General features: G+C 40.5%; 1 protein-coding gene across 4 annotated transcripts in view; it reads right to left on the bottom strand.

The window, feature by feature from the left end:
• The window catches only part of LOC124131271 (LHFPL tetraspan subfamily member 2a protein-like), a 45,481-nt gene that overhangs the window by 16,650 nt on the left and 15,444 nt on the right, over positions 1-13,387 (bottom strand). The window contains exons 1-2 of one of the 4 annotated variants that reach the window (XM_046494426.2): positions 12,231-12,850; positions 1-119 (exon numbers count right to left, since the gene is read on the bottom strand). The exon at positions 1-119 is cut by the window's left edge and continues 1,397 nt beyond it. The gene's annotated coding sequence lies outside the window, so the exon portion shown is untranslated. Of the gene's footprint in view, positions 120-9,537; positions 9,748-12,230; positions 12,851-13,387 lie in introns of those variants that run through there. The other 3 variants (XM_046494428.2, XM_048395217.1, XM_046494427.2) reach the window with 3 other exon arrangements.

Below are 13,387 nucleotides of genomic sequence, written 5' to 3' on the forward strand. Positions count from 1 at the left end.
GTCCAGATTGTGTGTTTCTGGTGTGTTTTGTTACACTTCCTGGTTTCGTTGAGAGTTTTGTTCACCTATACTCTACTTGTCGGTGTATTGTAGCAGAGGCCGCTTTCAACGTCCTTCATCTGGGAAATAGAAACAGAAAATGTATTATTCACAAAATGAAAAATGACAATATTTTTTTCATCATCATCATCACATCATAATCATCATAATCGTCATCACATCATCATCGTCATCACATCATCATCGTCATCACATCATCATCATCACATCATAATCATCATTGATCATCACATCATAATCATATCATCACATCATCAACACATCATCATCATCACCATCATCATCATCACCATCATCATCATCACATCATCATACTCCTCGATTATCCAGGGTACTGTGTTTCCATTTTTTAGGACAAATACCCTGGACCTAATCATTCACCATATGTTTGTCCGGTTCAAATGAATATACTGAAAATAGCCGTCCCATCAGATAACACTGTGTTTTCATGATTAAAACAAGCAGCAATATCGCAGAAACTCATCTCGCCTTCTTGTGTGTCGACTCAACTACAATTGCGAACATCTTGTAGCATAAATGCTCCCTTCTTAATACTTAGACCACCTTTCCCAGCTAAAAGTTTATAAAATGTATAACAGACTTTTTATTTCTGTAAATATAGAGGTTATTATATTAATATGTTCTTTCAAGATTAAAACAAGCGGCGATATTACCAATGTTCTAGACTAACACTTAGTCTATGAAAACTTTCTCCTTAAAATAATCGTTGTTTTTCTTCAAAAGAACCTTTCCTCTTCTGCTGTTTTCATATCAAGAATCAAGAATCAAGATTTTTTATTGTACAGAACACCCTCGTAGGGCAGGGTACAAACTATCTACATATGGAATAAATATAACTATCAACATGAAAGGTAGATATACATAATGTACATTATATATAAATATTGCATATTATTTTCATTCATAGTGTATAAACTTTATATATATATATATATATAATATATTTCATATGTGAAATCAAGGAAACTAGACTTGGTTTAGTTTGATCTAGACTTGCCTAGGCTTTTAGTATACAATAACATATACAATGTATTTATATATATTTCCACAGTGATGGCGCAGGACTACCAGTGTCAGACTCGGCTTGTTGTGTAGCATCTCCCATACATCGCATTTCTCCTACACTTTGTTCTCTTCACTGGCTCAACTTCAGGCTCTTCAAGACTTATCAATGTATTCATGGAACAGCTCCCCTTATTTCCAAGATCTGACCTGTCCGAGCGAGCACTTCGATCAAGTGGCCAGCTCCTACTCATCATCCACTCTCACAAACTCGAGTCTTCTGGCTCTTCAAGGATCTTCCCAATCTGCAGCTGCTTCCCTACACTTCAGACTCTTCAAGTCCCAGCTTCATTATCTCCCACTCTTTCAAGTCAAGACTGAAGACACGCCTCTTTGAACACTACAATGGACTATCTATTTAGCATTTCTCTTGTTATCTTGTAGAAATCATTTAAATGTTTTATATCTTTTGTATCATCATCATCATCATCATCATCATCATCATCATCATCATCATCATCGACCTGTGAAGATGCGGGGTGGATAAGGTCTTCAGCAACCCATGCTTGCCGTAAAAGGCGACTAACGGGATCGGGTGGTCAGGCTCGCTGACTTGGTTGATGCATGTCATCAATACTAATCGCGTTGATCGATGCTCATGATGTCAATCACTGGATCCAGACTGTCTGATCCAGACTCGTATATTTACAGACCACCGTAATATAACTGTAATATTGCTGAGTGCGGCGTTAAACAACAAACCAACCAACCAACCAGCCAATCACATCATAATCATCATCAAATCATCATCATCATAATCATCACGTCACCATCACATCATCATCGTCATCATTACATCATCGTCATCTTCATCATCATCTTCATCATCATCATCAAATCATCATCATCATAATCATCACGTCACCATCACATCATCATCGTCATCATCTTCATCATCATCATCATCATCACATCATTATCATCATATCATTGTCATTATTATCTTCATCTTCTTTTTTATCACATAATCATCAGCATTATTATTAAGGACTTATGTCATAACGTTTATTTATTTATATATTTATTTGTTTTATTGTTAATGTTATTTTGGCTGAGAGCACTTTAAAATGCTTCGTACTATACATTGAAATATGTATGTCTGTATGTATGATGTATATTGGACACAGAATCAGTATACTAAGATATTTGTAGTGAACACACACACACACACACACACACACACACACACACACACACACACACACACACACACACACACACACACACACACACACACACACACACACACACACACACACACACACAAAACAGACATGACATCTGCTAAATACAAAACACTTTTGCTAAATGTCAGATTCTAATTGATAAATAAAACAAGGATAATTTAAATGACATGAGCGTCCATAGTACCAGAATATATGGCCCTGGAACTAGCTACAACACCTTGCGTTATCTGTGAGTAGTCTGAAGCTGTTATCTCTGGATGTTATGTCTTATCTCGTCACACCAGCTGCTATTACAACATAAAAACTCCCCAGGAACTTTTGACCCCCTTCAACTGTACACGATAAGGAGTTGTTAGGTTGAATGATATTTTCCAAAAACAAGTTGCATATTTCTGAAATCAACTGAGAATTAACTCTGACGTCATAACAGTTTCTGAGACGAAAAACTAAAGTGATGACCTTAAATTCCGACCCATGTCTCAATGCAAGTTCCCAGAACACAAATATTTGGCTTTTTTCAATTTTTAAGCATTCTTGTAACATATCACCTTACCCTTATTACGAAAAATGAAAAACAAAATATCTGAAAAGGATTACAAAATATTCCCGGAATGTCAAATTTCAGTCGACTGTAGAAAGGCATGCAAATGCAAGACCGACAAGACCAGCTTGACACAAGAGCAGATATACCACTCAACGTTTGATAGGGATATCCCCGAGTGTCCAACATTGACTGACTGGGACCTATGTAGCTCTGTGATGTGACTGGTCCCTGGGAATGTAACACAACATACAATGCCTTGGAGTGAGTGAGTGAGTGAGCAATATTCCAGCAATATCACGGCGGGGGACACCAGAAATGGGCTTCACAGATTGTACCAATATCGGGAATCGAACCCGGGTCTTCAGCGCGACAAGCGAACGCTTTAACCACTAGGCTACCGACCGCCCCTACAATGCTTTGGAACGGACTCATTCTCAGGGTCAATACAAATAATAAGTAATTTATATAACATTCAATGTGTTTAGCTTTGTCACAGTATGAAATATCACATTACCCCTGTCAAAAGTTTAAACATATACTGCTGAATAGAAGTTAAAAACACCCGATTCTTCTTTCACATTAATATATTTTAAATTGGAAATATTAATAAGGCAACAATAAATTAATATTTAGTTGTTTTAAAAATATGAGGCATTCTATTTTGTATGTCATATTTTTACATCAAGGCACTGTGTACATTAATTGAGGATGGATTGGATTAAAATATAGCATGCAGGTTTGATATACGTTATGATATTATTCATCAAGTGAATTCTTTCATTCTTTATCAGTCAATACTTGGGAACGATGAAATGATGTAAGGCGCCGCTTTGAACAGTATTCCAGTTATATCATGGCCTGTCGGTTTGGTGTGGGAGGGAAGCCTGAAGTGATGCAGGTCTCAGACATTTACCACTTTGGTGAAATCCACGTTGATTGGGGCGAACCGAGATTCAAACCCACGATCATAGGTTTCTGGCGTGCCAAAGGGACACAACTCTGCACAGACTACTGTGCCACACGTACTGCCAAATTCTACAGGACACACTTATTAACAATGACACATGAAACACATTACAAAACATACTTTTCCATCCATCACTGTTTCTTTTAACAAGCAATGAATACAATCAGAGAAATTCCCTACATTTATGATGTTATTTCAATGATCTGACGGACATCATCTTAAACAAGGCTGACTGCAGAAAGACCAATTGCCAGTTTGTCTTGTCAGGACCAATCACAGGTCAACTATGAAATGCAGCATATTTGTTAACTGAAGCATAAATACAATTAACTCACTGTTATTAAAGAAAACAACATTTGACCTTGTCAGCTGGCAAGGTCATTGAACCGTGGAAACAACAAATAACCATCAATTTCTGACAACCGATTTACATATATGTCCAATATGATATACATATATATTCAATGATATACACATATATCCAATATAACCATTGTATGGCCAAGAAGACCAAAACTCGGGTGAGTATTGTTTTACGTCACATTTAGCAATATTCCAGCAATATCACTACGGGGACACCAGAAATGGGCTTCACACATTGTACCCAGGTGGGGAATCAAACCTCGACCTTCAGCCTGACAAGCTGAACACACTAACCACTAGGCTACCCACTGCCTAGACTATCATTTAGATCCAGACAAAGTTTATCTTATTCAAAATATATATCTACAAAATACAAAATTTAATCCTGTCACTTAATCTCAGATTTTTTTTTATATCTTATTCAAAAGTATTCATCAACAAAATCAAATCAAATCCTATGATTTAGTCTCAGAATTCTTTTGATCTTTTTTTCAAAAATAGATCTCTTTAAAATAATGAAAAAAATCCAATCATTTAGTGCCAGATAAAAAAAGTTACATTATTCAAAAATATGTATCTACAAAATCAAAATCAAATCAAAATGGAGCCCCGAACAATGCATCAATTTCACTGGAGCTGAGGCAAACATTCTAGACTTGAGTTGGGTTTATTTTGTAATTTATTCTCTCAGGTCTGGGAGACGGACCACTCACCCGACATCAACCTGAAGCTGCCGCCATGCCTTGTTTACACAAGTGTTTTATGATCAAACCAATTAGCTCTTAAGGCTTCTTCATCTTGTCAAACACAATAACAACCCAGTCTTTTATTATCACAACACTGACCATAACAAGACACTTTTATGCCTGGCAGGTGCGTGTTGCTGGTCCACAGTGTCCTTAAACATTGATATTGAGCGAGAGCATAAACCTGATCATTTAGTGCCTGAAGTTAAGCTTATGGGTTGTCATTGACAACACTAGAATGTTTGTTGTTTAACATCCACTCAGAAATATTTCATAATATAGGGAAATGTGGTCTGTAAATACTCACGTCTGGACCAGACAACCCAGTGATTGACATCATGAGCATCGATCTACAGTATTATGTACATCAACCAAGTCAGCGAGCCTGACCACCTGATCCATTTAGTCGGCTTTTAGGACTAGCATAGGTTGTTTGGGACTTATAGTCTTACCCAGAATCTCTATGGGTGTGGGTATTATCACAACAGTGGGCAGGGCACACAAGGTCAGGTCTCTGCAGTAATATTGAGTGAGTGAGTGAGTGAGTTGGGTATAACGCCGCTTTTAACAGTATTCCAGTTATATCACTGCGTGTCAGCTTGATGTGGGATGAAAGCCCCAAGTGATGAAGGTATCAGACGTTTACCACTTCGGTGAAACCCACGAGCACTGGTATGGTGCTGACAAACCTAGAAACATAATGGACGGACGGATGGACGGACATGCTGATCTCCGTTTATCAGAACAGGCATAAAAAAGGAGTCCAACTCAAGTCTAGAATGATTTAGCAAGTCTAGATTGCCTAAGCTCTAGGCTGAAATTAAAGATTGTTCTGGGCTCCGTTTTGAATTTTATTTATATTTAGTAGCTATAGTTTTTTAAATAAGATACCTTTATTTCTGGGACTAAATGTCAGTCTAACAAATACCCTTTAAAAGAATAAATATACATCATTTTGATCGAAACAAGCAACTACATTTAAATTGTAAAGAAGCCCTTATGAGATAGGAGTCGAACCTGTAGAAAATCTAGACTTGCTTCATTTCGAGCAATAGCATTACAGTAGGGCTGGGCGGAATGGAAAAGAAACATGGTTCAGGGACTGTTAGACAGACTACTACGATTATTACTGCTCAGTTTTCACTATCTCACATCCACAACAACTGGTCGCTGGTACATTTTGCAGCTAGCGATGACGCAACCTTTTCCAGCCCTCGATTCATCACTTATCTGGTTGTCTTGGTGCTAGCACGTCTGACCGCTAACATTCAAGAACAGGTGCTTGTCTGGTATTAATCCCACTAAAGTAGACAAAGTTGTCAAACTCCACACAGACAATTCGTCCCTTCATTCCTGGAGTAGATGCCTTCGCAGAGCAAACATGCCTCGAATTCTTGGCACGATCTTCTAAAGGGACCCCCTCCGTCCGAAAGAGTTCTGAATATTCGGGCACATGTTTGCCTCAATTTGTTTACATCCCTTGTAACGTGAGCCAATTGAGGTGTATCAACGATGAGGCTTGTTTAGTGATATTTGTCTAGATCGCTGTATTGTTGTTGACTGATCAAGGATGGCACTGGCATTAACGGATTTAAAGACAAGGCCTAGTAAATTTGCTTCTGTTATTTCTCAAGTTTTACAAAACCAACTCGGTCAATTTCAGGGATCTCGTAATCATACCATAAAATAGGTGCTAATTGAAGAGGTGAGTTTTTTACGCGCGTTTAGTAATATTTCAGCACTATCATGGCAGGCAGCACCAGAAAAGGGATTCGAACCCGGGTCTTTGGCGTGACGAGCGAATTCTTTAATCATTAGGCTACCCCACCGTCCCGATAATTGAAGAGAAAACGGGTCGTAACGTAAAAATGACAAATATAACGTGTTTGTTACAGTCTCGATTATCCGTTGCATACATGTGTATGTCTCAACTGGATAATCGAATAGCGTTTGATATTAACAAAAACAAGTCATACAATTAAAAATGTCAATTTCATAGATTTATTGATAGTAGCCCAAGTCACGCCAAAAAGGGGTGAGGGAGTGAATATGGTTTTACGCTGCTTTTAGCAATATTCCAGCAATATCAGGGCGGAAATGGGCTTCGCACATTGTACCCATGTCGGGAATCGAACTCGGGTCTTCGGCGTGACGAGCGAACGCTTTAACCACTAGGCTACCCGACCGCCCCTCGTCAAAAAGGAAGTAGAATACTCAATTAAATGTTATGAAGAAAGGACTCGCGATATTTGGGAACGAATTAGTGAAAAAAAGTCGAATCGGTGACAAAACTTTGACCGATGCAATTCCCTATTGACCTTTACCATATGTTCCCGTGTTTGTTCAGGTGAACACTTGACTTGCCTTTGCATGTGTTTGTTACTGATGTCACCTTTCGCGAAGACCTTGTATCATGCTATTTGACAGTCATGGTTGTGCTATAGTCGGAATCGTACACTGGAATATGGTTTTAATAGAGATTTCTTATGATTAGGGGGCGGTGGGGTAGCATAGTGGTTAAAGCATTGACTTGCATTTGCATGGGCACGAGTGCCTTCGGTGGGGCAGGATACGCTGACCTTTTCGCGAGCCCCTGACGTCATCACTAATTGATCATTATTGAAAGGATATACATGTAGATGAGGATGTGATCCGTCATATGACAGTGGATGCTAAAGTTGACACTTTAGTGCATATTTTATAGCGCTAGCCCACCGAGATACCATGTCGCGTGAAAGTGAAAGAGTTTGACATGAATACCCCACTCAAACACAGTAAACTGACACCCAGCCGACCAGTCCTTGTTTTATCCCCTTTATGTCGAGCGTGGTAGCAAGAAGTATATTCTTTTAACGTCTTTTGGGATCGTACCCCTGACTTCCTTCCGCTCTCCGGGAGGACGCTCCACCACGAGACCACGGGGCGGTCGACAAGTCCAGAATGTACAGACAGAATTTAAATATAACCTGTCACTGGACGTAAAACAATTCACTTCAACATGAGTTGTTTTGTTCTCGAGTGTTTATTGTTTATTGGTTTGTTGTTTAACGCCACATTCAGCAATATTTCAGCTGTATGACGGCGGTCTGTAAATAATCGAGTCTGGACCAGACAACACAGTGATTGACATTATGAGCATCAACCTACGCCATTTGGATCGATGACATACATCAATCAAGTCAGCGAGCCTGACCACCCGATCCCGTTTGTCGCCTCTTAAAACAAGCATAGTCGCCTTTTGCGGCAGGCATGGGTTGTTGAAGACCTATTCTACCCCGGATCTTCACGGGTCTGTTCTCGAGTGAACGATATATGACATAATAATGTGACCCCTGTACGTACGTACGTGTCTGTCACGAATGTATGTATTAGAACAACCCCATGCAGTAACATGACACGTGCTCTAGTGGATAGAGCGTCTAGCCGGAGAATGGAAGGTTTGATGTCCTGGACGCGTCATACCAATAGATGTTAAAAGATGGTACTTGTTGTTACCCTGCCTGGTCGTCTCTGAGTCAGTATACTGAGTTGGGTCCATGTCAATCTGCGGCATGGTATCTCAGTGGGCTGGCACTGTGAAACCGGAATTGTAAACACACACACACACACACACACACACACACACACACACACACACACACACACACACACACACACACACCGCTATACACCGGCATTGTAATAATCACACACAGACAGACAGACAGACAGACACACCACACACACACACACACACACACACACACACACACACACACACACACACACACACCTAAACAAGTGCAGTAATCTTGACCGCGAGGCTAACCAACATTACACCACGCCACATGACACACAATGAAGACAGCATGTCCATCCATTATGTTTCTAGGTGTGTCAGCACCATACCCGTGCTCGTGGGTTTCACTGAAGTGGTAAACGTCTGATACCTGCATCACTTCGGGCTTTCCTCCCACATTAAGCTGACACGCCGTGATATAACTGGAATACTGTTAAAAGCGGCGTTAAACCCAACTCACTCACTCACTCTTGTACCTTCGTTAGTGGTGTTTAAAAATAAAATCAATCTGAATCTATTACAAACATCAAAGACGTTGTTATGACAGATATGTACAAAAGGGTTTTTTTTATGTTTTAAACATCTAACATATACACAGGGACAGAACCATTTCCCTTATCATAGGTGGCTGAGTATGGTTTTACGCCGCTTTTAGCAACATTCCAGCAATATCACGGCGTGGGGCGCGTGAAATGGGCTTCACACATTGTACCCATGTGGAGAATCAAACCCGGGTCTTCCGCGTGACGAGTGAATGCTTTAACAAATATTCTACCCCACCGCCTCCTAATCATAAGAAACCATAGTCCAGTGTACGATTCCGACTATAGCATAACCATGACTGTCAAATATGATGATACAAGGTGTTCGGGAAGGTAACATCAGTAACAAACACATGCAAAGGCAAGTCAAGTGTTCACCTGAACATACACGGTAACATGTGGCAAAAGTCAAAATAATAAATTACCGAAAAACACGGAATCCAATCAAAAATGACACATGATACCAAAACTACTTTAAAACATTACTTCTCGAATTGCGTATATTCCAGTATATTCATCCACCATTAAGAGAGGAGTGTTGCAGTTCTGTACACACGCTCACCTGTGTCCAACTCCGGCTCCTGAGACCGCTGTATCTTCTTAAGCTCTGAGTCAGCACCCCTCCCATGTTAAATACACCTTGCCAGTAAGTATGACTGAACGCTGCGTTGTTTACAAAGACAACATTGTCAATGTCGTCTTAACTCGCCTGTCTGTGCAGCTAAGCCGATCAGTAGGTCAGCCGCAGGCTACGGGACGGACTAATTACCACTGTGTCATCAATTAGCATTGTTTGATTTCTAATTAGCTTGGCGCAGTTGTTCATCTTTGTCGCGACAGGTAGCTTGAAATGCGATTGTTTGGGTAACACTTGTGCCGAGTTGATAAAAAAAGCACAAACGCTACTGTTATGGCCCCGTTCCACGAAGTGATGGTAGCGCCACGACTGTCGTATGTCCGTGTTAAAGTATGGGAGTTAACGATCGTCTTTGCGCCACGATCGCTTTGTGGAACGGGGCAATGGTCATATTAATTTTATGCTCTAACTGCCTTCTATTAAAAAAAAACACAACAGGTCGTGTCCAAAAAGATAGAAATGTGTTTATCTGTCAAACTTGATTACTAAAAGAGTAGACCCGTGAAGATCCGGGGTAGAATAGGTCTTCAGTAACCCATGCTTGTCGTAAGAGGCGACTAACGGGATCGGGTGGTCAGGCTCGCGGACTTGGTTGATGCATGTCATCGATCCCAATTGCGTGGATCGACGCTCATGATGTCAATCACTGGATTGTCGGGTCCAGACTTGATTATGTACAGACCGCCGTCATATAGCTGGAATATTGCTGAGTGCGGCGTAAAACAACCAACCAACTAAAAGATTGAGTGAGTTGGGTTTAACGCTGCTTTGAACAGTATTCCAGCTATATCACGGCGTGTAAGCTTGATGTGGACGATGTGGGACAAAAGCCCGACAATTAAAGAGCAAAGATCTCTGACCTAGTACTTGTAAAAACGACGGGCCTTGTTTTAGAATTATACGACTAACGCCTCATTATGGTAAACATGGAAAGGTCATACTGTTCTTTGCGGGTCAAGGACTGAAACAGTGGGTTACGTAATTCAGTGAATCCTCACATCGTTCAACCCTTCAATATGCCTTGACACAAAATGTGATTTAAGTTTACATTGATTTTATTGGTATTTCAATTAACTTCTTTTGAGTTGTATTTCATATGCTAGAAAACAACCAATGGCCACCTACACTACTCTTCCGTGTGTACGTGCGTATGCGTTTGACTCAACTTTTGATATGGGATAATCATATATGTCAGACATACTTAACCGTACACTTGACAAATGAGAATCATTTTTGCGTATCATGGAAAGCTGAAACATATCCTTCTTAAAAGTGTGGTATGTATACGCTTGCAGCGAAAGAAACAGCCTTAACGCGCGGGCCGCGTTATCTCATCACAGTACAACACGTACACTAACGCGTGCATCACCGTCTAGTGATTCAGACAAACAACTGTACCCGCATCCCTGTAATGTGTTCTGTGAGTCATGTACCAGTAACATTTACACGTGTGTTGAGAGTTTCGATACAAGACGAGTCGTGAAGACGAGAGGAGCCAGATTGTCTCTCTTACATACCCCAGAGCGTACACATATGTTTAATACAACATTATCCCCGTTCCATTCTCCAACCTTCTCAGTTCTAGCTGATTTAGTGAGGGTGTGTGAGTGAGTATGGTTTTACGCCGCTTTTGGCAATATTCCCGCAATATCACGGCAATGGATACCAGAAAGTTGCTTCAAATATTGTACTCATGTGGGGAATCGAACCCGGGTCTTCGGCGTGACGAGCGAACGCTTTGACTACAAGGCTACCCAAGCAGCCTAGTTCTATTTCTTTTATCTTTCACACAGACACCAAAAGAATAATGTCCGAAACCTCTAATGCATATAACGCTTTGGCAGGTCTTTCTTCAGTCCCTGATAATAAAGAGGTTATCTGCACCCCTTTCCTTATATAATAACATATGTTTTAACAAATAGAATCTAAAAATATTTTCATATCAGAGACTAAATATTATATTAGTTCCTTTACACCGGAAATATTATCAAAGTTAAACTGAAATGAGTATTTCACAGCTGTAGGAATCCGATGAAGGTGTTGTCGTTTTCGCAAATCACAAAATAATATTTGTTCCCCGACAAAATGACCCGTACACACAGAATTCGAAATGACAACGTTCTGGCGCGAGGTGAACTGAATTAGATCCAGAACACATATGTGTTCATGAAGGTTCCAACTAGATCGTTAGTTTGACATAAATGAAACAAAACATTGCTGTACTCTTTGCCATTTCCATTCACAGGAGACGATTAAATCATCCTCGAACCCTATGCCAATACAGAGAACGATTTCCTCTCTCCAGACTCCGTTATCGGAGCACTATCAGTTTCAGAGACAATCGATATATGTTCAGGAAACTACAACACTTTTCTGCATTTAATCATTCATTCGTCTGCTTTGAACATCGTCTGCTTTAAACATCGTCTGCTCTGCTTATAGTAAACAGTAGAAGTACCTGTTGACAGAACCAGAAACGGTTTCGTCAAGAATAAACCTTTGTCAATGATTTAGAGTCAATAAAATCTCACAACGTACATACCCAAGCAAGTCCGACTGTCGTCTGCGCTACCAACCACTGCCAGCTGTCTATCGTACACGCTCGTCTATATGAGGTATCCTGGATGTGTGAGCTTGATTCACTGTGAATGACAGCCCAGTAACAGGGCAACATCCATGAAAAGTGAACACCCAAATCCTTCCTGACACTGAACCGAGTCGACTCCCATGAACTGTTAGTGTTACTTCATAACGATTATATTTCCACAGCGCTCGTCTGCTTCGAACTCCAAACAACGGCCCCCGCGTGACTCACACGGTGGAACAAATGGGATTTGGACGAAATCCACTCCAAACAGATACGTCAACAATATTCATCCAAATATTTTGAAAATCGGGCCCCAAATAAGACGCTTGAACTAAAATGGCGTCCGGAGCAGACGATAACAGCACGCGCCATGCAGTGCACGGGACAGATGGATCAATATTTCAGATGAAAGATTATAATTGTTATTCCCCACTTCGCCCGCAGTAAACCTTTGTGTGCTCTCCAGGGCGGTGATTTACCTTTGGGCTCGATTCAGCACTGCCTCGGTCCACTGAATAACAAGAGTCATTACCCCGAAATATAATCATTTCCAACATCAGCAGGGCAAACATAAATTATGTAACATTTTATGCTTCATAATTAATATCAACAACGGGAGTGAATTAACACGCGTTCTACAAATTGAAATTTATGAAATAGCAAAAGCATCTGTAATATGGCATACGATCGTGTAAACTCAGCGAATTCAAACAATTATCACGTGTTTCAGAAGTTTATCCTATGCGAGGCTGCAGTCGCCAGGCTCCACGCATACGGGATGACACAACGCCCTTAATGACTCAATATCCCGGTAATATAACGACCATACTAATTCGAGATGGGTACGACAGCTTCCATATGACTCCTAGTGATTAATTGCGTGTGTGTATATAACCATATGGTATTACACTACAGTAAAACACCGTTGCGTCGAACTTTGATGTGCAGAACCCACGCTTGTCTCGTAGTGAAAGCTTGGTCCCTGCGCATTCCTTCTGTATTCACCATGTTCGGTTGTGTCGAACCTCGGATAACTCGAAGTATTCACGTAGGTCCCTTCAACTTCGACACAACAGCGTTTGACTGTACTTACTTTACAGCCATATTCAGCC

Source organism: Haliotis rufescens, unplaced genomic scaffold (genome assembly GCF_023055435.1).
Source record: "Haliotis rufescens isolate VD_foot unplaced genomic scaffold, xgHalRufe1.0.p SCAF_14, whole genome shotgun sequence".
NCBI classification, from domain to species: domain Eukaryota; kingdom Metazoa; phylum Mollusca; class Gastropoda; order Lepetellida; family Haliotidae; genus Haliotis; species Haliotis rufescens.